At 41.8% G+C, this 22,014-nt stretch overlaps 1 pseudogene; it reads right to left on the bottom strand.

The window, feature by feature from the left end:
• Positions 1-21,322: 21,322 nt before the first annotated feature.
• On the bottom strand, positions 21,323-21,440 carry LOC126337530 (5S ribosomal RNA; annotated as a pseudogene).
• Between the last annotated feature and the right edge of the window lie 574 nt (positions 21,441-22,014).

Genomic DNA, 22,014 nt, shown 5'->3' with positions numbered 1-22,014 from the left:
GCCGCGTCGAACGCGGGCAGAATCCTTCGCGACAAGCGGCGCCGATGAAGAGGGCCGTAACGATCCGGTGGGCTCGTTAGGTTGCTTGTGTTTCTTCCTCGCAAATACGGCGAGAACCAGGCGAATCGACGCTTCTTACCGAAGGCGGGCTATTCTAGCTCTAATGTTCGACGCGCTGTCACCGAATTGCCGATGACTTCGTGTTAGAGAGGCGCCCCCTGGTGAGACCCACACAGCAAAAGGACAAACTTCTACGTATGCCAAAATCGTGGCTCACTTTCGGTGAAGCTGTAAGTCTTCAAGTAGATAGACACCGCCCTCCATCTGTCCATACATATTGTATCCCAGATCGGTCAGGAGTGCTTGTGCGATATTCCAAACTGCAATGCCATCTACTGGTGAGTTGCCGCGTTACGATCTATGAAGTTTCAAAAACAGCTTCGTAGAAAATCGAAGTACTAGCGTTTCTGCAGCAGGCGACCTGGCCGCGAATGTAACAGTATATGCCTGACACTCGTCAGAAAACGGCAGTGGAGCAGTGAGACAACATGGAGTTCTCTGAGTCCTCGGGCGTTTGTGGGTGAGGATTCAGTCCGATTACCGACAGGCAGGTTCCTGGCTCCTCCTCTGCGACGACACACCAGCCTGCAAAGCGAATACTGTGCGTAAGTTTTTGTCCAGCAAATGAATCACAGTTCTCGATCATCCACAGTATTCGCAGGATTTGGCGCCATCCGACTTTTGGTTGTTCCCCACACTGTCTTCTGCTAATCTTTTCAACTCTACATATTATTTCACTCAATTTACTTGACAATGTATTTATTTGTCCTTTTTGTTTGAAATAATTATTGATTAAGAGTACCTGTTTTCCAAACAAAAGGATTAGTCTTGGAAATCGAATGTTAACGGAATTTTAGCCAAACTCATCACTGTTAGTGGAAGAATATCATGCTGCGTCATGGACTTTAGGGGCTCCAAGATCCAAATTATGAGTCAAGCTGATATTCAGTAAAGATCGCAGTAAGAAAGACGTAGACTGTAATGAACAAAACAGGAATGGAAAAAAGAGTAAACTGAAACATACAAAAGCTGTATGATACAGATTATTTCAATAAATACCTAATAAAATAGAGTTGCTCTGAGAGTAGATTCGGGAGGAGGAAGAGACAAATATAAATGGAACAGGATCCATCAAACACTGAAAGGTGTAGCAGAAGAAACAACTGGAATAAGAAGAAAGGAATGATCTGAGCGAAATGGTGGGAAATTAGAGACGAACAAGACGTATTGCTGAGGTGGGTGGAATACTATGGAGATACAAAGAACAGCAACTCAGAACAAGTGTCAAGAGATTAAGAGGAAAGCGAAGAAGCGAAAATGCCAACAATGCGAGAAGTGAAGCCTTTGATATACAAATTAAAAATATCTGTACATCTGATGACGATGGGAGAGTGTCAGAATATACTACTCGACCCCTAAAATTTTAAATGTATGCACTGGTAATTGACACAGACTCTACTGAAAAGTGGAAACATGCCAGATATATCGTAAACTGCCATAATATGCCTTGTGTATAATTGAGGGGAAAGCTATCATTTGAAACTTATTGCAAAATTTTGCTGTATGTGAAACAAATCTCCACTGCTTGTTTGTTCATTTAGTAAAAGACATTTAATAGTACTACAATTTCAACGTTGTACAAAGTACTAAAATAACAAGGTATCCTTAACTAATGAAGAAGATTCATTTAGTTAGCACCGAAACGTATCAAAGGGAAAATTAAAAACGGATGACAAAATGACTAGGAGCTTAAACTGTACACGTCGATTTAAAATAGCAGAGGTATATCTGAAGTTCTGTTCAGGTTAGAACTCCATTAGACAAGAGAGATACAATAATGATGAAGTCTAGTGAGATTGATGAATCTGCATATGGTATTGTCAATGTAGAAAGAAACAGAAACATCCTTATAGAAATATGTGAAGCAATGGAAGCAGAAGTAGCTAGAAGTAGGACTCGCTGTAAATGAAAAATATTGATAATGTATGACAATATCAAATTATGCAAACTTACAAATACTTTAGGACTGCCGCCGGTGTGGCTGAGCGGTTCTATGCGCTTCAGTCTGGAACCGCGTGACCATTACGGTCGCAGGTTCGAATCCTGCCTCGGGCATGGATGTGTGTGATGTCCATAAGATTGTTAGGTTTAAGTAGTTCTAAGTTCTAGGGGACTGATGACTTCAGATATTAAGTCTCATAGTCCTCTGAGCCATTTGAACTATCTGAACTTAAGGACTTTCTGGCTACAACAACAACATACCTAAAAAGTATTATTTACATGTACACCCAGCTGTTACGTATAGATGGGAGATTCGATTGATGACCGAAGTGGTTCAGCACAACCGAAAGGCATTTGCAGAAAACATTCCGTAAGAAATCTGTGGACCTCTAAGATAGGTAGCGGATTTGGGTGTCTTATATACTCACGAGTAACTTAAGAAAAAGGTACAATTAAATTTGTTAGATCACAGACAATACGCTGGTTAGAACACACGGAAAGGATGGTAGATGGCAGAATGTGAAAACGAATAATGAAAATTGTATTTCACTGGAAGGAATGGTCTACTAAGAGCAAGATTTATTGACAATGTGTAGGATGAGGTTGTTAAAATCGAGCACGAAGGACGGCAGGATAAAAAAGAGAATAGAGATCTCTCGAAGCAAGAACTGCTGTGCCAAAGAAAGAATGAAAACTCATTTGGTTTTTAAACATGCCAGCATGCCGATGCCTTACAGATGAGTTAAAATACCTTGAAAGAGTTTTTTCTTTTTTTTTTTACTATCACAAGGAAGTATGTCATACATTCGTGCGCAATAAGCTACAAAATCTCTAATTAAAAATTCTTTTATAGAATGGAAACAGCCATACAGAAGGAACTTTCGTAGATTCTAGTCAAATTTAGGTTCCTATCACAGGGTAAAGAATGAAAGATTTTATTCCCTCAATCCCCCCCTCACACTGAGATGAAGTAGTGTTCCTCTAGTTTTATATTATGAACGTCACTTTACCTCCTGTACCCTAAAAGATTATTTATGGCAGATTTTCAGAGATAAAATACGTGACACTATACTTAAAATATCTATCGCTTTCACGGTTACCAACAAGGCTTTGTAGAGCATTAATGTTATCGAATATTTTTGACCACTAAAAGCTTTCTTGTTTTATAGAAGGGTTACTACAGGATACACTTCCATGTGACGCTACCGAATGAAAATAATCAAAGTGTGTTGATTTCCTTATCGGTCTCTCTCCACGTCTTACAAAACAGAAGTGCAAATATTCTGAGCAGATGTTTATGAACTAAATTGTGTTCTCACAACATGATTTCTTATTAATTTAAATTTATCATTGATATTCTACCTTTAATGTGCAGAATTGAATATCTGAGTTTCCCTCAAATGAAGACAGGAACAACAAGCAGACAACCATTCTACAATCCTTCTGAAATCAAGACCATTCTATAATCCTTCGGAAATCATTATTTATAATTTCCTCTGTTGCTGCATGTATATTAGGATCGTTATCTGCACAAATAAGTAAATGTGCTTGATAAGTATTAAATGGAAGATCATTAACACATATAAGAAACAATAGAGCACCCTATTTGAAGCATTGTGGAACTCCATGAATGATTTTCCCAAGATCAGAAAAAAATTCACTATATACTGTTGATGAATTGTGGAGTATAGCTTTCTGTATTATTTTCGTCAAGTATGTCATGAAGTGTGACGTAAAACCTCCCAACTACACCGTCAATTACAATGTACGTCAGTTTTTGCAACAAAATGATGTGATTTATTGAAAAAGATGCTTTGGGTAGGTCGCATAAAATAACGTCTTGAGCTATTTTGTAACTTAATACTTGTAAACATAGTGCGATGAATATATGTACGAATGTAGCATTATAGCTGAGCAGCCTTTCGGAAATCCAAATTGTGGTTTGCTGCTTATTACATTTTGGGTTTCAGGAGGGTTTTTCAATTTAAAATTTTGAAACATCGTGAAGCAGTAACATGAACGATAATGTAATTAAACACATAAGTTTTAACAATCTTACTGTTGATGCTCTTTAGTAAAAGAGAATGCACTAATTAACAGAAGCTTTTTTTATTCAGTCTTTAAATGTGTATGTGTTCGACAAGAAATTTAATTGTCTCTTTCAGAAATTAACATTAAGCCCTATCTATATGTCGTACTGAGTGATATTAGTCCTAGTGTTGTCAAGGTGCTTTTTGATTTTGGTTGAGGGCAGCGGCATGCTGTTAATGAAAAATAACTTTATTGAGAATATGTGTGACGAAACTGTCAAACTTTTAAGTATTATTCTGCTGAACGTCGAAGGACAAATGCCAGATATAGGTTTCGTAACATGTTCCTGATTTCTGAAAGTGTTACATGCATGACTCAAGTTTACTAAAAAATATTACGTAACATGTAAGTCAATGAACTCATGTGCAATAAATATACCTTTCGTTACTATTCACAAATTTTATTAGTGTATACTGCAAATCTAGCTCATCTAACAATCTTTCTTAAATGTAAGGTTTAGCTTTCGATTGCTTTTTGTAGAGCCAAAAACTAAATGCAATCTGTTTGTTGGATTGTTCTTTCTAGATGTATTATAATTGTAGATTATTGCGGTCTGCGAATATAAGTCTACTGTATATTCTGAGCATTAGGATTGACAACTTTGTAGTCGTAACCTATCTATTGATATTATCAAATACTTTATTAGCCACCTCTTCAGTAGGAGCACTAGTTTAATCTTTTATTTCTATATTATCATCCTGTCTAACAGGGCAAATGTTTTGTATATTATGGCATTACATGAGGAAGATCATTAATGTATACTTGGAAAGAAAAGACAGCCAGACAGACTCATGTGATGGAACTCGACTGATCGCTTCAGATTCAGAACATCAACCGATGTGTCCGTCACAGATGCAACTGATAAACACTGCTTTACCAGGAAATCCTAAGAGGAAAGACATGACTGCTGAAATTTGTATGCGTTCACTGTGGCTATAGACGTGGAGTTACAGAGGCGAAAGATGTAGTTTGACATCTTGCTGTGTTCAAATACTTTTTAAGACATCTCCCCATTTGTAAAAAGATTCTGAGACAATTTAACCAACGTAACAGAAAAGTGTTCTGGGATATTCAATGTTATTTGCTATAAGTGTACTCTCGCCTAGACTTGAGTTTGTTTACTTTTGCGGCTTCAGTCCAGTAGGCTTGCTTGTCACAAATATTGGTCTAATATTTCTGAGAATGTAGTTAGGCAGGAACCTAACAGTATAGCTAAAATTGCTGCTTGTCAGACGAGCCCCAAACACACTTACATTGTTTTTTGTTACAAATGATTACCATGAGAGCTTCTCCCTCCCCCCTCTTCCCACATCACTCTCCTACAAAACTCGAAACACTACAGCATTCGAAATATGTGCTGGACAAGTACACGTCATTTTGATGTCACTCCCAATAAGCTTTGAGTGAATGTTCTCGCAGTCAACTTTGTATAGTTTTTAATGCAGTCCCACGAACATGGAAATGTAAGAAAGTTGTTTGTTATCAAACATAAGCAGTTTACAAACATTTAGCTAACACACTTTGCTCATTGAAGACCATGTAACAAACAATCATTTTCGACCATTGCTTCCTTATATCCGATTATGCAGTTGGGATCCTTTATGGTGTGTGCGGTTGTGACGCTAAATGTTTGGGAGGCTTGTAGAAAGTTATATGGATTGTTAATCGAAAGAAACAGTTTAAAAATATGAAAAGATCTTTCAAAGACAGCTACCAGTCACAAAGATTTATTCACTTACTTGATTTATTTAATAAATCAACATATTTCGGGGAACAAGCCTCCTCTTCAGACTACAAACGCAATACAAAGACATTTGACATAACAACACTTAGATATTAAAGTTGTTCTTTACAGTTTTGATGCGTGCTGTGACCATTCTACGAAGAAAGAGCAGGATAACATAATGTGAGGGAATGTTTCCTTCGTTTGTTAGTCTGCTGTTCACATAATTTTTTTAAAAAAAGAAAACACCCACTTGCATGATATGAAACACCTGTCTTCAAATGGTTTGATTAGTTACAACCACTGTTGTTGTCCCTAGGAACTTGTTAACCACTGCTCATAAACCAGTAAAGAACGCTTAAAACACGACATTCACCCCCACTGTGCAGTACAGACAAAATGACGGTCAAAAAAAAGCTTTTTTCGATGTAAATACCGATGTGTCACGGGTTTCTGCGCCTCTTGGGATGCCTCTGATGTTGATTAACAAAATACATTTCAATAACAGAAACTGTGACAATTTTGTGTTAATAACAACAACATTAAAAGTACTTTAAAGAAGAAGAATTATGTTGGTACTGGAACACATATTCATATACGTTCTTAACAGTTGGTGTTTTCTGTATTAGCATCAATTAATTGAACATGGGGAAGAAATGTGAATTCATAAAATCAATAGTTTCGTGTAGAATGTCGTTTTCCCGCTTTTGAACATGGATAAATGTTTCCATTTTGTCCAATACGTCCATTCTTCAGCTTTTCTCTTAAGTGTGCTGTACTTAGTTCATTACCTTTTTCAATGATGTATCCTGTATCGTCTATATGCTTCGCAATAGCTAATTTGTTAGACTTATCAAGTCTGAAACAGGCAGCTGCAGAAACATGTTCCTTAAGTTATTAATGGTTGGAAAAATGGTTCTGATTTTGTCTGAAATTATACCTAAGTGTGAATGGACAGGTAGAAAGCTAGGATTTGGGAACAGTAGAGTGTTTACCACAAATAAAATAATTAAAAAAATATTTATTTAGCACAGAGTTATATCTTACAAGTATCAAAATAAGTAAAATTGATTTGTCACAGCAGGCAGATTTTTGATTATGAGGACCAGCAAACTACAAACAAATTGTTTGATCTGAATAATATACAAGAATTTAACAGAGGTTCCAGCAACAGTTCCTGTAACAACCAGTAACGGATAGGAGCTTTAAACTTTTGGGAATCAGACACTGGAACCATAAATGCAAAATGAATTTTAAAGGCAGGAAATCGCACTTGTCTGTGAAGGAGACCCAATAGCACCTTCAAGACTCCTCAATGCACATGAGTGAAACCATCAATGTACAAAATTTAAAAAGAACAACAAATTATACACGTCTTTTAACCTGAAAGTGAAACTATTAATCAACGTTATTTGGAGAGAACATTTCATTAAGGTATGTCAAGCAGACAAAGAAGAACAATATATAAAAGGTTAAACTAAGAAACTTTTAAAAAAGAAACAAACTCTACTCATCCGTGACAGAGCAGGTTATTAAAAAATTATTTTGAGAAGAAATACGCATGTCTGTGAATCGGACGGGGCAGAATGCTGTAACAGAAATCAAACTTTTCTGATATTAACAAGACCTTTACTTTTCGGTGCCGAGGTGACTGTTCGATTCAGGAAAGATTCTAGAATACATAGAATACAAATTAAATTTACACAGCTTTCGAATGAAAATTGTACACTAGCCTCTTAAACATAACAGTGACATTTCAAAATGCAACAAGAGCTGTTTTGTTTGGCCGCAAATACTAAACCAAAGAAAATATTTAAATTCAGTAAGGCTGATTTTTAGATTAGCAATTACAAGCATCGACAGCGCAAATTACAATTAAATAAAGTTTTTACTGGTAAGTAGACCGAAGAGACTGTGCACATTACGAAAAGGGGTTACTGCCTGCTTTTGTGAACAAATTACGTGTTTGTCAAAATGGTTCAAATGGCTCTGAGCCCTATGGGACTTAACATCTGAGGTCACCAGTCCCCTAGACCTTAGAACTACTTAAACCTAACTAACCTAAGGACATCACACACATTCATGCTCGAGGCAGCATCTGAACCTGCGACCGTAGCGGCTGCGCGGTTCTAGACTGAAGCGCCTAGAACCGCTCGGCCACACCGGCCGACACGTGTTTATCCTAAATTAAATCAAGTGTGTTAGCTACATATTCACATCTGCCTATAAACACCACTGTATCACATGTATCGGCTCTCAGTGCCGGTGCATTTCCGTTGAACTTCTTATTGACTTTTTAAGCTACTGGTACTCCTCTTCAGCAACTGCAATTGGATTTTCGTTTACAGGTATATCTATATTAATTAATTAGCTGTGTGAAATATTACTATCTGTTCATTTGTTCAGTTTAGCAAAAATTAGATGGCATGTTTTACTGAGAGAATATTGTCCTTGATGCTATTCTGATTAAGTTCTCGTTTAAAATTACGTCTGCATGAACAAAATCAGTGTTTTAAACAAAATATATGATGTCCATACTAAGAAATAGGTAATATTCCCTCTTATTTGTCTGCATCGTGGCTATAGCATATACCAGCACTGTGAAGAATAACTTTAAAATCTATGAACAGTTTTGTTAAATGTTTCCTGTATTGCCATAGTAGCCTGAAGAAGTGATTTGTGTCTCGACATTGGTTGGTTTATTAGATAATTCAAATAAAACAACAAAAATTTGTGACTGTAAGTGGCCGCTTAGAAACATTTTCAAAGTCTAGAAAGTTTCTTTTGCCCGTCGAGTTTTGCTTTGTATGTATGACCATTCTGGATTCGTCGTTTTCTGTCATTGTAGGAAGAGTTTTGTTCGTCATGCAGGACTCAGGCGTGTACCCGAAAGTTGGGCCATTGTAAAGTTTGTCTTATCTGGAGCGCGCATTGCAAACTGTGAGCGTGGCCGGTTCGCACGCGTCCGCCCCTAAAGAAAGACCCGGCCCGCCGTGGCATCCACCGCGCAGGAAATGGCCAATTATTGCCAGTCGTTTACCGATTTATAGATTCGAGTCCGTAATAAGACATTACGAATTTACAAGAAAAGCCCAGAGCGTCGTCGGCAGTGCGCTGTTGTGTGCCGTCCTTGTTTATTGCTCGCTGTCATGAAAGGCCCCGCCTGCGAGGCGGTAAATAAGTTGCTACCGGAACAGCGGCGAGCGGCGAATGTTTACCGGCCGAGCACATGGAGGCTGCCGACGTTTATCATCATTCCACATAAATGGGGCACCCGTGTCCCCAAATATAAATCAGCCGCGGCTCTACGCCTCGTCCCACCGACGCAGAGATGGTCGACGTACCCTTCCGGACCGACAAAGGTAAATTTAGTCTCGAACGAGGTGATCAGACGTGACACACCCCGTATGGTGCTGCAACCGGTTGTAATTTTAGAAATGATTACCTGTTAAGGTACATAAATGGACAATATCAATATATTTCAAACGCCTGCGTTTATATAATGTCAGTGAGTCATGCAACAAAATTGGACATCAGATACTGAAGCAATTACAGACAAACATCTAGGAAGCACTCTTGAGGCCCCATGTGCATAAAAGGCTGTCTTTCGCAAAACATGAAAACATATTATGCTTATCAAAAAAAAAACACTATCGAATGAGTCAGGGAAACATGCAGTGTTGTAATCTTGCAGCGGTTGAAGCAGAGTTACCCTAGGCCGTTCTGCGTGAAAGAAGGTGTCCATTCCACAACAATCCCAGTAATGTACGAGTAACGTTCGTCCGATTTTGCTAAAACTGTCCTAGTTCTGCATTTCAAATATCTAGCCGTAGAGGACGGACCGCAATAAGTACAAGGTGCAAGATTTAATCGCAACCCATTAAAATAATTTCTTAGATATAAGCAGTGTCGAAATGAACTTTAACGACAATAGTTCGAGGTTCCATGTCTCGTTTTATACAAGGACTAGTGAACTCAGTAATAAATACGTATAGGAACTAGACAAGAGCTGACAATTGCCAGAATTATCGCACAATCAGCTTAACGGCTCATGCATCAAAGGTGCTTACAAGAATATTATACAGACGTATGGAAAAGAAAACTGAGAACGCGTTATATGACTATCAGGAAAGGTAAAGGCATCAGGAATGCAGTTCTGATGACGCGGTTGATAATGGAAGAAAGACTAAAGAGAAGTCAAGACACGTTCATAGGATTTGTCGAATGCGTTCAACTTCATAAAATGGTGCAAGATGTTCGATACTCTGTGAAAAATATGGGTCAGTTTGAGGGAGAGACGGGTAATACGCAATATGTTCAAGGGCCAAGAGGGGATAATAGGAATGGACGACCAAGAACGAAGTGCTCGGTTTAAAATGGGTGTAAGACGGGGATGTAGTCTCTCGTTCCCACTGTTCAATCTGTACATCGAAGAAGCAATGATGGAAATAAAAGGAAGGGTATGAATGATAATATTCGCTGATGACTTGCTATCCTGAGCGACAGTGCAGAAGAATTACATGATCTTCCGAGTGGAATGAAGAGTCTAATAAGTTTAGAATATGGACTGAGAGTAAATGGAAAGAAGACAACAATAATGAGAAGTAGCAGGAATGAGAACAGCGAAAACCTTAACATCAGGCCAGATGATCGCGAAGTAGATGAAGTTAAGGAATTCTCCTACCTAGGCAGCAAAATAATCAACGACATGTGGAGCAAGGAGAACATCAAAAGAAAACTATCACTGGCAAAAAGGGCATTCCTGGCCAGGAGAAGTCTACTAGTATGAAACGTAAGCCCTAATTTGAGGAATAAATTTCTGATAATGTACGTTTGGAGCACAGCATTGTTTGCTAGTGAAACATGGACTGTGGGAAAACCGGAACAGAAGAGAATTGCAGCATTTGAGATGTGGTGCTACATACAAATGTAAAAAATTGGGTGGACTGAAAAGGTAAGGAAAGAGGAGGTTCTGTGCAGAATCGGAGAGATGTCAAAACACTGACCGGGGGAACGGACAGGATGACAGAACTTTTGTTAAGACATCAGTGAATGATTTCCATGGTGCTAGAGGATACTGTAGAGGGCAGAAACTGTAGAGGAAGACAGAGGTTGAAATAGATCCAGCAATAATTGAGGGCGTAGGTTGCAAGTGCTACTCTGAAATGAAGACGTTGGAACAGAAGAGGAATACGTGGCGGACAGCATCAAATTAGTCAGAAAAAAAGGAACCATATATACCTACAAATTTCTTTCTACCTCCGTCTCTCTGTCCCTGTCCTCCTTCCTCCTCCCTTTATCCATTTCTTCTTCCTCACCCCTATCTCTATCTTTCTCCCGCTCCCTGTTCATTCAACTACTCCTTCCACATCTCTCTCGCTCTACATCTTCGTTCCCCTTATTTATATTCATTTCCTCCACAGTTCTCTGTCTGCCTCCTCGTTCCCAATCTGACCTTATTTATTGTTACTGCACACGAAACTCCGAATGGGAATATGAGTAAGAATGAATGGGTAACTTGGTACGAATCATTAGTTCACGGGGTACGAGAGAGACCCTTTCACGTGCTGGATCTGTGAGGATAGTACCTTTAATGATAGTACGAGTATTTTGCACGGTTTTAATCCACGAACAGGTAGAACTATAAAGTTAGCCATAAATACAACTTTCTTATTTTCTGTTAAAAATGACTGCGAAATGGAGAACAAAATCGCACACTTTCATAGCATAGCATGTTTTCTTCTCGTAGCCGTTTTAACAGGAAGGGTTTCTCTGTCTTCTGTATCCCCAGTAGATTACTCTGTGAGTCATGAGTCACTCAGGTATGGCCAAAAACAACACATATCTTTCCGTTTCTTTTATTTTGAGCGTAAGCCTTAACTGAGCGTGTAGAGCTCAACTGTATCCGTTGTTTCGGAGTCATAATGTATGACGCTGTAGAAATTATTCGATTTGATTTAAACGCTGTCTACGCTCTTCGTCAGCCTCATTGACTCGACTAACATATAGTTTCCCATTGTTGGGCCGACGTCCACCGAAATTTCGACCCCTCACTGGTGACTTTTTTTCAAAAAATTAGACTGTGAACTGAAATTAATCGAATATGTATAACACACCGATTTATCACGAACTGACATCAATTCAATCTTCGCAACACCCCAGAGATGTGACCACTACTGATAACATACTTAATTGTTGCTTTTTGGTAAAACATCAAAGTTAAATGCGGAATTTGTAAATGTAATGAAAAAATGTGACAGCAGAACTGTCAAACCGGCTGTCATATTTCTTTCATTGAGATTTTTCATATAAAAATGCCTTCCAAATTTCCGGTTTCCTGGTGGATTATCCAAAAATTTTCTTTCATACAAACATTGTCTTGACAGTAACAACAACAACAACAAAAATGTCAGCTAGGTCGGTTGAGCCGTTCTCAAGTGATGGTCATTCATACATGCGGCAACTGATATTTATTTACATAAGTTTTAGATCCGTTATCATGTGCATTAGGAGGGGATAGCCGGCAACAGTGGCCAAGGCGCGCAAAGTTGCTACTGGGTTCAAATGTTCAAATGTGTGTGAAATCTTATGGGACTTAACTGCTAAGGTCATCAGTCCCTAAGCTTACACACTACTTAACCTAAATTATCCTAAGGACAAACACACACACCCGTGCCCGAGGGAGGACTCGAACCTCCGCCGGGACCAGCCGCACAGTCCATGACTGCAGCGCCTCTGACCGCGCGGCTAATCCCACGCGGCAGCTACTGGGTTCCTGGGGGCTATAAGGTGCTGGCGCGGAGCGAGAAATGAATTAACTTATTCTCCCCGGAGGGCCCTGTCACTCTATATAAAGTCTGAACTGTTTGCTGCGTCGCTCCTCAGAGTTATCGTGATTTTCGGTAAACGGCCAGTTTATTGTTTTAATGAAACTTGTAAGTAGGTTGTTTAGGATTTTTTATATTGGTAACGCCACGTAGCGCTCTGTATGAAAATCACTGGCTGTGCTGTGTGCAGTCAGTGGCTGGTTTGCATTGTTGTAATACTCGCCATTGTAGTATTGGCTGTTAACAGCGCGTAGCGTTGCGCAGTTGGATGTGAGCCGCCAGCAGTGGTGGATGTGGGGAGAGAAATGCCGGAGTTTTGAAATTTGTAAGACTGGATGTCATGAAGTGCTATATATATTATGACTTTTGAACACTATTAAGGTAAATACATTGTTTGTTCTCTACCAAATCTTTCATTTGCTAACTATGCCTATCAGTAGTTAGTGCCTTCAGCAGTTTGAATCTTTTTTTCTAGCGGCAGTAGTTGCGGTCACTGTATTGCAGTAGTTCGAGTAACGAAGATTTTGGTGAGGTAAGTGATTTGTGAAAGGTATAGGTTATTGTTAGTCAGGGCCATTCTCTTGTAGGGATTTTTGAAAGTCAGATTGCGTTGCGCTAAAAATCCTGTATGTCAGTTTAAACACAATCATGTACAATTGTTTCAAGGGGCGTTTCAAACTATGTTGCAAATGTTATGTCGTGACTCAGAAATACCATTTTAGTTATTGAAATTTCGGTCATGTCGTTAGAGGGCGTACAGCTTTTGTGTAAAGGCGTCAATATGGGCAAAGTGGCCATCTCGCTCGACTTTGGTTTCTGGTCATTTTCTGTAGGGTGAAAGCATAAATGCAATGGCTGAAAGGGCTACAGGGCGATACTTACAGCAAGTCCTTATAAAAGCAACCTAGAAACGGCAAATAAACAGAAGGAAAAAGAGTAAAAAGAAGGAAAAACGAAAAGTAGCAGAATAGAAGGATGTCAATAAAAAGGAGAATTCTTTTTGACACAGAGTGAATGTACTACGAAGAAAAATTTTCAAATTCAAGGCCAGAATTACGAGGATTGGGTACCAACTGTACTCCGTCTAGGCTCACGAGCTGAGGACTCATAGTCTGACTTATTTGTGAATTGTGTAATTCGAATCAAGTTTCACAATAACATACATTTAGTTCTTTGCTATAAGAATTTTATATCTCTTATTTTTGAGTTTAAATCTAAGTGGCCAAGTTACCTGCTCATGTCAAGCAAAGAGGCCATTTTACCGTTTCTTGAAAACTGAGCTGTTTAAAGTCCTTACTTGATCCTACGGTGATTAAACTATTCGATAATATACTTCAATAGATGCAGATTATAATGACTCATTTCTATACATTTCCGTTTATTGCTACTCAACTTATAAAATAGGAATACCTTTGCCTGGCCACTTTTCCTGCCTCTCCTCTACCTCCCATGCGGCGTGTCATGCGAATAATGCTGTTAACATCGAGAGGATATAGCTGTGATAAAAAACAGCAGTAACTAAGCAGATGGATTAAAACGTTTACATTTCTGAGTAATAGGCAGCAATATCACTGAAACAAGATATCTCCGAATTTCTTTCACGCTCACCATTCCTTGTTACAGGTGCAAAATGAACCCTGTAAAATGCTCAACCAACGCTATTTTACATATTTACATATGATACATACTGTTTTCTGAAATAGACATTTTCTATATGTCCACAAGAACAAGCTCGATGTTTTGAGTAGCATCTGCAAACACCACTGCCGGCCATAGCATACTTCTTCCCAAAAAGTGACACACACACACACACACACACACACACACACACACACACACACACACACACACAGGCACTTGCGCGCTGTGCGTGTATCAGCATCACATCTAGAGATACTGGACAACACTCTTAACTTGCTGCTCGAGTGCTGTGATGTAATATTACCCCATTTATATCATCACGTATGAGGGCAAGTAAACCATTTCTCGCCTTGACAATAAAGTATTATATATTTTAGGCAAAAAGGGACAATTGTTTTCACTTTGTGCTCCTTCACCCAAAATGTTTTGTCCATTATTTCTTCGTGATGCATTATAATTTCTTTATCCTCTCTGCACATGATTTATATATACTAACTGCAAGTTTGTTTTTACGAAAACAGATATAAATCTGTTCTGGTGGCGGTCTCTTACAGTCGATTGATTTTTGATGCAGCATTTGCTTAGTTTTAAGAACACATGGTTAAGTCATCTGCAAATTTAATCACTTGTGTTCTCCTCTCCAAGCATTATTGCTGAAGTCTTCTATTCTCTTAGTTTCTCCTTTATAATATTTACAAGGTAAATCGAAGCTGTGTATCACTTACCCTTGCACTCGTATTAACTCAGAACCGTTTAGAGACTTCACCCTTAAGTCGCACTTTCGTAATATGTTCGCAAGTATTTCACAGATTGGACGCTCTAATTTAGACATGATCAGGAAATAATTTATCACGTTACCCAGAGTTCCTATGTCAAGTGATCCTGCTTGACACCTGTAAATGTTACTATGATGTCCTTAGAATTTAGTAACTTGTCAAAAATTATGGATTTGAGCGTCAGTATCTCTTCCGTAGAAGATCTGTATTTACTAAACCCTTCTGATATTCACCAAGCGTTGCTTCAGACGTTCTCTGTAGAATTGGTGGTAATGAGTGCATCTCTGAGGTATGGAGAACTGTTCGTCACTCCTCATTCAAATACTCTCCGATCATACGGAAACTTTTCAGTCTTCGAGTTTTACTTCAAAATTATGTGCGGATATTGTACACCTCCTTTAACTCCACCCGCAGTAGATGTTTGACCTCTTAAAATTTTAATTTTCTCAAAATTTTGATATTTTAAAAATAGGTTGAGTAATTTGCTCCTTTTACAGCTTTAAGTATACGGTTCCGGATATGAAGTTTTCATGCTTGTAAGGCAATTTGTGTGTGTGAGAGGGGGGGGGGGAGGGGAAAGAGTGGGGGGAGGCGGTAAAAGACAGATTGTAAAGATGTTCGCATCCATCTCATCAGCGACAGCAATAAAGCGTACCTTCTCCACGCAGGCAGCAATTACGCATTTCCAGTACTTTTCTCCCTGATAGGCTAGTTCTTACCATTAATGAAGGACGTATAGTAGCACTAAAAGCTATTGTAAATTGCTCCCGTAAGACTTATTTTGACATTTAGGGTTGTGATTTAAATCGATATGAAAGACGAAATGTGAATGATGTGCAGACGAACAATGTATGTATAGACCTGTTACACAAATCTGTAGAAGGTTGCAGCATTCTGATCAATTGCATTTTGACAACAGCACGACCAGAAAAATCCCTACAGCCTCTCGACGATTTAGCATGTATCCATTAGACAGATTGGTAGGTAGAGAATTGTTGTCTGTTTGTGATACAGAGATATCACTGACTTGGTACTTTTCATGTACCTTCGCGCAGTACTCTGAAATCTTGTGAGAGATCTGTTGAGTATATTCGAAGTGTCATTGGCTGTGTAGACGATTATCATCGGCAAACGATATTTATTTTCCGGAGTTACTTCTTCGCAGGTATTCTCATCCAGTTCTTGCTTGGACTTTGTAAGTGATGTTTTGCATCCATGTTTCACTAAAAAGTTTTGCCTACAACTCTAGTAATGTACATAAAAGTGAAAAGAAAATCGTAGCCCAGAAAGAGACAACATAAAAAATAATACTAAATAGCTGACAATGAACTCTAGTATCAAGCGAATATATTTCGAACGTCAGTACAACAACTGCTTTGGACAATCGCGTGGTTGAAGCTATCGAACGGAATGACTGTTTCAACGGTCCCTATTCATCCCTCGCAGTTACCTACTGGATGCAATTTGAGGTGTGATTTGTTAAGAGGATTTCGTAGTTCACGTCGAGCCAGGCAAGGGTCGCTTTAGCTGCTACCGTTTGTATCTGATATCTGGAACACTAATATTCATGCTGTAATGGTTCGAGCCCAGGCAAGAGGGCCCTCTGTGGTATAAAAATATAACATCTGCCACAACTGCTAGAGTACCATTACTCCACGGAGCCCTCTGCGCGTGCCTGCAGGTTAGCACCCGACTGGGTACTGAAACCTGAAAGACTTCGGCATGCAGCGTCCGTGACATTTGCGGCGGCAGTACCACAGCAGATCCGCCCTGGTAAATACCATACGTCTGGCTGGGCAGGCCAGCGATTCAGCGAGTCAGTGTCCGGTGCAATGTCAGTTTTCAGCACGCCACTGTCATCTTGGCCCGCCTGTGTTCCAGCCACAGCACAAATGGGACACCCCATACACTTGTGGGCTGTTGGATATCAGTATAAGGATTCTACTATCATCGACCGACTTTTGACTCAGCTCGACTCCATGAGAGCTCATCTACGCCCTTACAACAAGAACAACGCACGCCCTCATTGCATTAGCAAGAATGGAGTAGACCAGCATTCGAATTTAGTGCCTGAACCTGATCTTTACTGTGAGTTTTGAGGTCTTCTCTGCGTAATGAGTATTCCATAATACTTCGGACTTCAACCATATGACGTCAATATTTTGTCACAAGTGAGAGACATTTTCCCTTGTTTTTGTTTTTAGCACTTGGGTGTGTGGCTGTCCGGGTCTGCCGAGTGCTGCTGGCAAGCACTTGAGAGTCCAACTGAGGAGCTACTACACTGAAAAGCAGCGGCTCCGGTCACGAAAGTAGACAACTGGCCAGTAAAGCGGTGTGCTGACCACATATCCCTCCATTTCCCCATCCAGTGATCCCATCTGCTGAGAGTGACACAGTGGTTGTCGGTACCGAGGGCCTTCCGATCTTCTGATTGGTTTGATGTGCCCCGCCAAGAGATACTCTCCTAAACTCTTCAAATGAAAGTAGAACATGGACCGTACGTACTCAATTATCCATTCCATATATTCGACTATCTGTCTCCCTCTACAGTTTTCCCACTCTACAGCTCGATCTAGTACAGTGATCCCAGCTTGGAACAGTTTCATTTCTGAAACGATGAAAGATAAGTGATTTTGAGTTGTGGTAGGTGTATTATTAAACTTCGAATTAATAAGTCAATGACGCAATCACTACAACCTTCTTTTATATAATGACGCGAAAAATCGGAACACCAAAAAGAAATTAATGTAATTTAGTGACATTTCGGGAACACATATGTCCAGACAACATACGCTTCCTAGAGGCCCTCCTAGAGGTTCCCATTACACTCAATATTTATCTTGCAACAGTGGATATGGAGTAAATAAGGCCGGTCGCTGTGATCGGGCGGTTCTAGGCGCTTCAGTTCGGAACGACGCGGCTGCTACGGTCGCAGGTTCGAATCCTGCCTGGGGCATGGATGTGTGCGATGTTCTTAGGTTAGTTAGGTTTAAGTCTAGGGGACTGTGACCTCAGATGTTAAGTGCCATAGTGCTTAGAGCCATTTGAACCATTTTTTGGAGTACATGAAATGATTACATTTACAGATCAACAGAGGAAACGTTTCTGATGTACTAACTATCGACCCATACTGAAACACGCTTATCAATAAGTGGTGTGGCCTCCGTGAGCGACAATGCAAGCACTCAGTCTGGCATCCAGTCGATCATACAGATGGCGAATGCAAGTTGGTTGATGAATCACACGAGTCACACCATATCCCTGGTGCTCGACTGAGACAAGTCCAGAGATCTAGCTGGGCAGGTGAGTTGCTACATGTCTTGCTCAGCACGTTGAGTTTCATGGACAGCACGTAGGCGAACATTATCTTTTCGGAGCAATAACAACGCATCACCTCGCTGCCGCAAGAACGGCAAAAGAACGGATCTAAGAACATTCTGCCACACCGAGCGCTGGTTAGAAGCCCCTCCAGAACACCAAACATCAGTTGTAACTTATCACATCCCAATCATATGACCTGGGGGGGGGGGGGGGGAGGGAGGGAGAGAGGCAGTGTGTCTGGACGAATGATAGCTACAAGACAGCACACACTAGACCACGGCGCGCCTTTCAATCTTCCAAGCGATCCTCTGACGGCAGCAGCCGAGTAGTGACTGTTGATGCTGCGGCATGAGTGGAAGACAGGCTTGAGGCGTGCGTGCCCATAGTCCCCCTGTTAATAAACAGTTCGCAATGTGCGTGTTGCCCCAGCAGCTACCTTAACATTACGTAGGTTGTCATTTGCAACATTTGCGATTCCACCGTAAGATGATGTCGACTCCTCTTCAATTGAAATGCCTACTGCAGTATTCCCTACCGCAGTAGCCACGCCTTTAGGGAACTTCAAATGCGTCTCATCAGTTCTCAGCACCATAGTTACCGAGATACACAGTGTAAAACTCATGTGAACATTGAATGAGATTTTCACTCTGCAGCCGGCCGTGGTGGCCGAGCGGTTCTAGGCGCTCAGTCTGGAACCGCGCGACTGCTACGGTCGCAGGTTCGAATCCTGCCTCGGGCATGGATGTGTGTGATGTTCTTAGGTTAGTTAGGTTTAAGTAGTTCTAAGTTCTAGGTGACTGATGACCACAGCTGTTAAGTCCCATAGTGCTCAGAGCCATTTGAAGCATTTTTCACTCTGCAACTGAGTGTGCTCTGATATGTAACTTCCTAGCAGATTGTGTGCCGGACCGAGTCTCAAATTCGGGACCGTTGCCTTTTGTGGGCAAGTGCTCTACTATCTGAGCTACCCCATCGTCACAGCTTTTCCGCCAGTACCTCGTCTCCTGCTTTCCAAACTTCCCAGAACCTCTCCTGCGAACCTTGCAGAAGTAGCACTCCTGAAAGAAAGGATATTGCGGTGACGTGGCTTAGCCAGAACCTTGGGGATGTTTCCAGAATAAGATTTTCACTCTGCAGGTGAGTGTGCTCTGATATGAAACTTCCTAGCAGATTAAAACTGTGCCGAACCGAGCCTCAAACTGGGGACCGTTGCCTTTCGTGGGCAAGTGCTCTGCCGTCTGAGATACCTAACCACGACTCACGCCCCGTCCTCACAGCTGCACTTCCGCCAGTACCTCGTCTCCCACTTTCCAAGCTCTTCTGCGAAGATGTGAAGATGTCTCCCTGGCTGTCAGCTCAAATACGGTGGTAAGATCTTGACATCATTCGGCCCCAAATCCTAAGCCTAAGTGAACATACCCCTGTTTACGACTAGTCTTCAATCTCTTTCGCCGATTTGACACTGTAGCCGCTATTTGATTCCGTATTCTACGAGCGGTGACAAAGATTTCCACTTAGGCACAGTGGTACGTCATCCAGCTTGTCAGAATCGAGCTTTCGCGGCCAAGGCAAATGCTGCCCATAAACGGGGTCACGGTTGCAGCGGCTGCCGAGCCGAGACCACCTGGCCCGGCCGGCAGTAAGGCCTGCCGGCAGCAGACAGATAGGCAGGCGTTAAGACGCGGGGCCCGGGCCACGCCGCGCCGCTGGGCGAGTGAATCCGGCTATCGGGCCGCATCTGCGCATGTTGCACGTGGGCCGGCGCGGCAGATCGTGTGCGCGTGATAGCATCGCACGGGCAGATGGCGGGCCGGGCCAGCTCTGGGCGTTTCCCACGCGCCGCTCTCCGCTCGCCGCGGGCTGCAAGACACGCTCGTGCGGCCCCGCAGGTGGACCGTGAACGCGAGCCGCTAATTTGCTCTGCCGCGCGGCGCTGGGGAGGCGGGGAGGCTAGGCCGGGCCGTTTTTCTGCTCTTCTTACACCGGCACTGCGGACCGGCCAGCACGCCGACCGTGGCGTTCGCAGCGGACGCTCGCGTACCTCATATGCCGGCGGTAGGTTGTAGTATTCGTAGGTACTGCCTTAGACAGCAGAAATCGGGATTTATTGTAGCGGCCCCCTTCGCTAAACCGGAGGAGTCACTTATACTAGCTTAAATGGGATCTAATTGTTACACACAAGACAGGGATCGATAAAGGATTGCCAGCCGTTGTGGCCGTGCGGTTCTAGGCGCTACAGTCTGGAACCGCGCGACCGCTCCGGTCGCAGGTTCGAATCCTGCCTCGGGCATGGATGTGTGTGATGTCCTTAGGTTACTTAGGTTTAAGTAGTACTAAGTCTAGGGGAAGACCCATAGTGCCTAGAGCCATATGAACCATTTTTTGATAAAGGATTCCCCCGTCTTCTTGTTAAATACACTGACGGAAAAAAGCTGCAACACCAAGAAAGAGTTGCGCGACATAAACGAAAGTTTTATTCTTCTCTAAAATGATGTCTATTCGAATTTCGCATCAGCCGCATAAAAGTGGCGCTAGTAGCGTCAGTATGAGATTGCAGATCATGTTTGCTTTAAATACACTCTGCGACGGCTGTGAGGGTTAGTTACCTTCTATACTAGACGCTGTGACCTAATGTTAGTTAATATTGACCTTAAGCAGAGTAAACTAAACTAAACTTCTCCCGAACAGGCCATGATGGCCCAACGGTACCGACCGGCCACCGTGTCATCCTCAGCTGACAGGCGTCACTGGATGCGGAAATGGAGGGGCTTTTGGTCCGCACAACGCTCTCCCGGCCGTATGTCAGTTTCCGAGACAGGAGCCGCTACTTCTCAGTCAAGTAGCTCCTCAGTGTGCCACACAAGAGCTGAGTGCGCCCTGCTTGCCAACAGCGCTCTGCAGACCGGATGGTCACCCATCCAAGTGCTAGCCCAGCCCGACAGTGCTTAACTTCGGTGATCTGACGGGAACCGGTGTTACCACTGCGGCAAGGCCGTTGGCCCTTAAGGAGACTAACATGCAATTACCAGCAACTTCCTTAGTTTGTGTGTAAGGTCGTGTAGTCGCACTATGATATGCTGGATGTTCTTTGTGTGATGTTGCAGAAGGAGTTGACGGGAATGTAGCCACTTTACATGACTGTAGACAGCGGTGGTCACGATAATGTACGGTGGCAAGATCACACGGCTTCGGACGGCCACATGGCTCTACCGAGAGAGAAGACCATCGTGTTCGGCGTCTGGCTCTGGTGCATCGTTCTGCATCTGCAGCAGCTAGCTGAATAACAGCTGGCAACATAGTCAGTCATTTTTTTCACTGCTGCCAGTATCCAGACCAGCTGCCATTATTATAAAGTGTCTCGTATTTTCCACAGATGGCCTCCTAGATGTCACATCGGTCCCTCAAATATACCTCTATGTCCACACCCATTTGCACACATACACTTCCACATTTATCAAGGCACTCATGCGCCTCCAGGCATACCCTTGAGTGACCGGTGCGACGTCCGTGTGCCGACACGTGGCGGCGGACCGTTTTTGTGGAGTGGCAGTGATAGCGAATTATAAACAGCAGT

The sequence above is a fragment of the Schistocerca gregaria genome, chromosome 2 (genome assembly GCF_023897955.1).
Source record: "Schistocerca gregaria isolate iqSchGreg1 chromosome 2, iqSchGreg1.2, whole genome shotgun sequence".
Lineage (NCBI taxonomy): Eukaryota > Metazoa > Arthropoda > Insecta > Orthoptera > Acrididae > Schistocerca > Schistocerca gregaria.
Note: the sequence above shows the minus strand (reverse complement) of the source record. Positions and strands in the feature narration are given on the sequence as shown.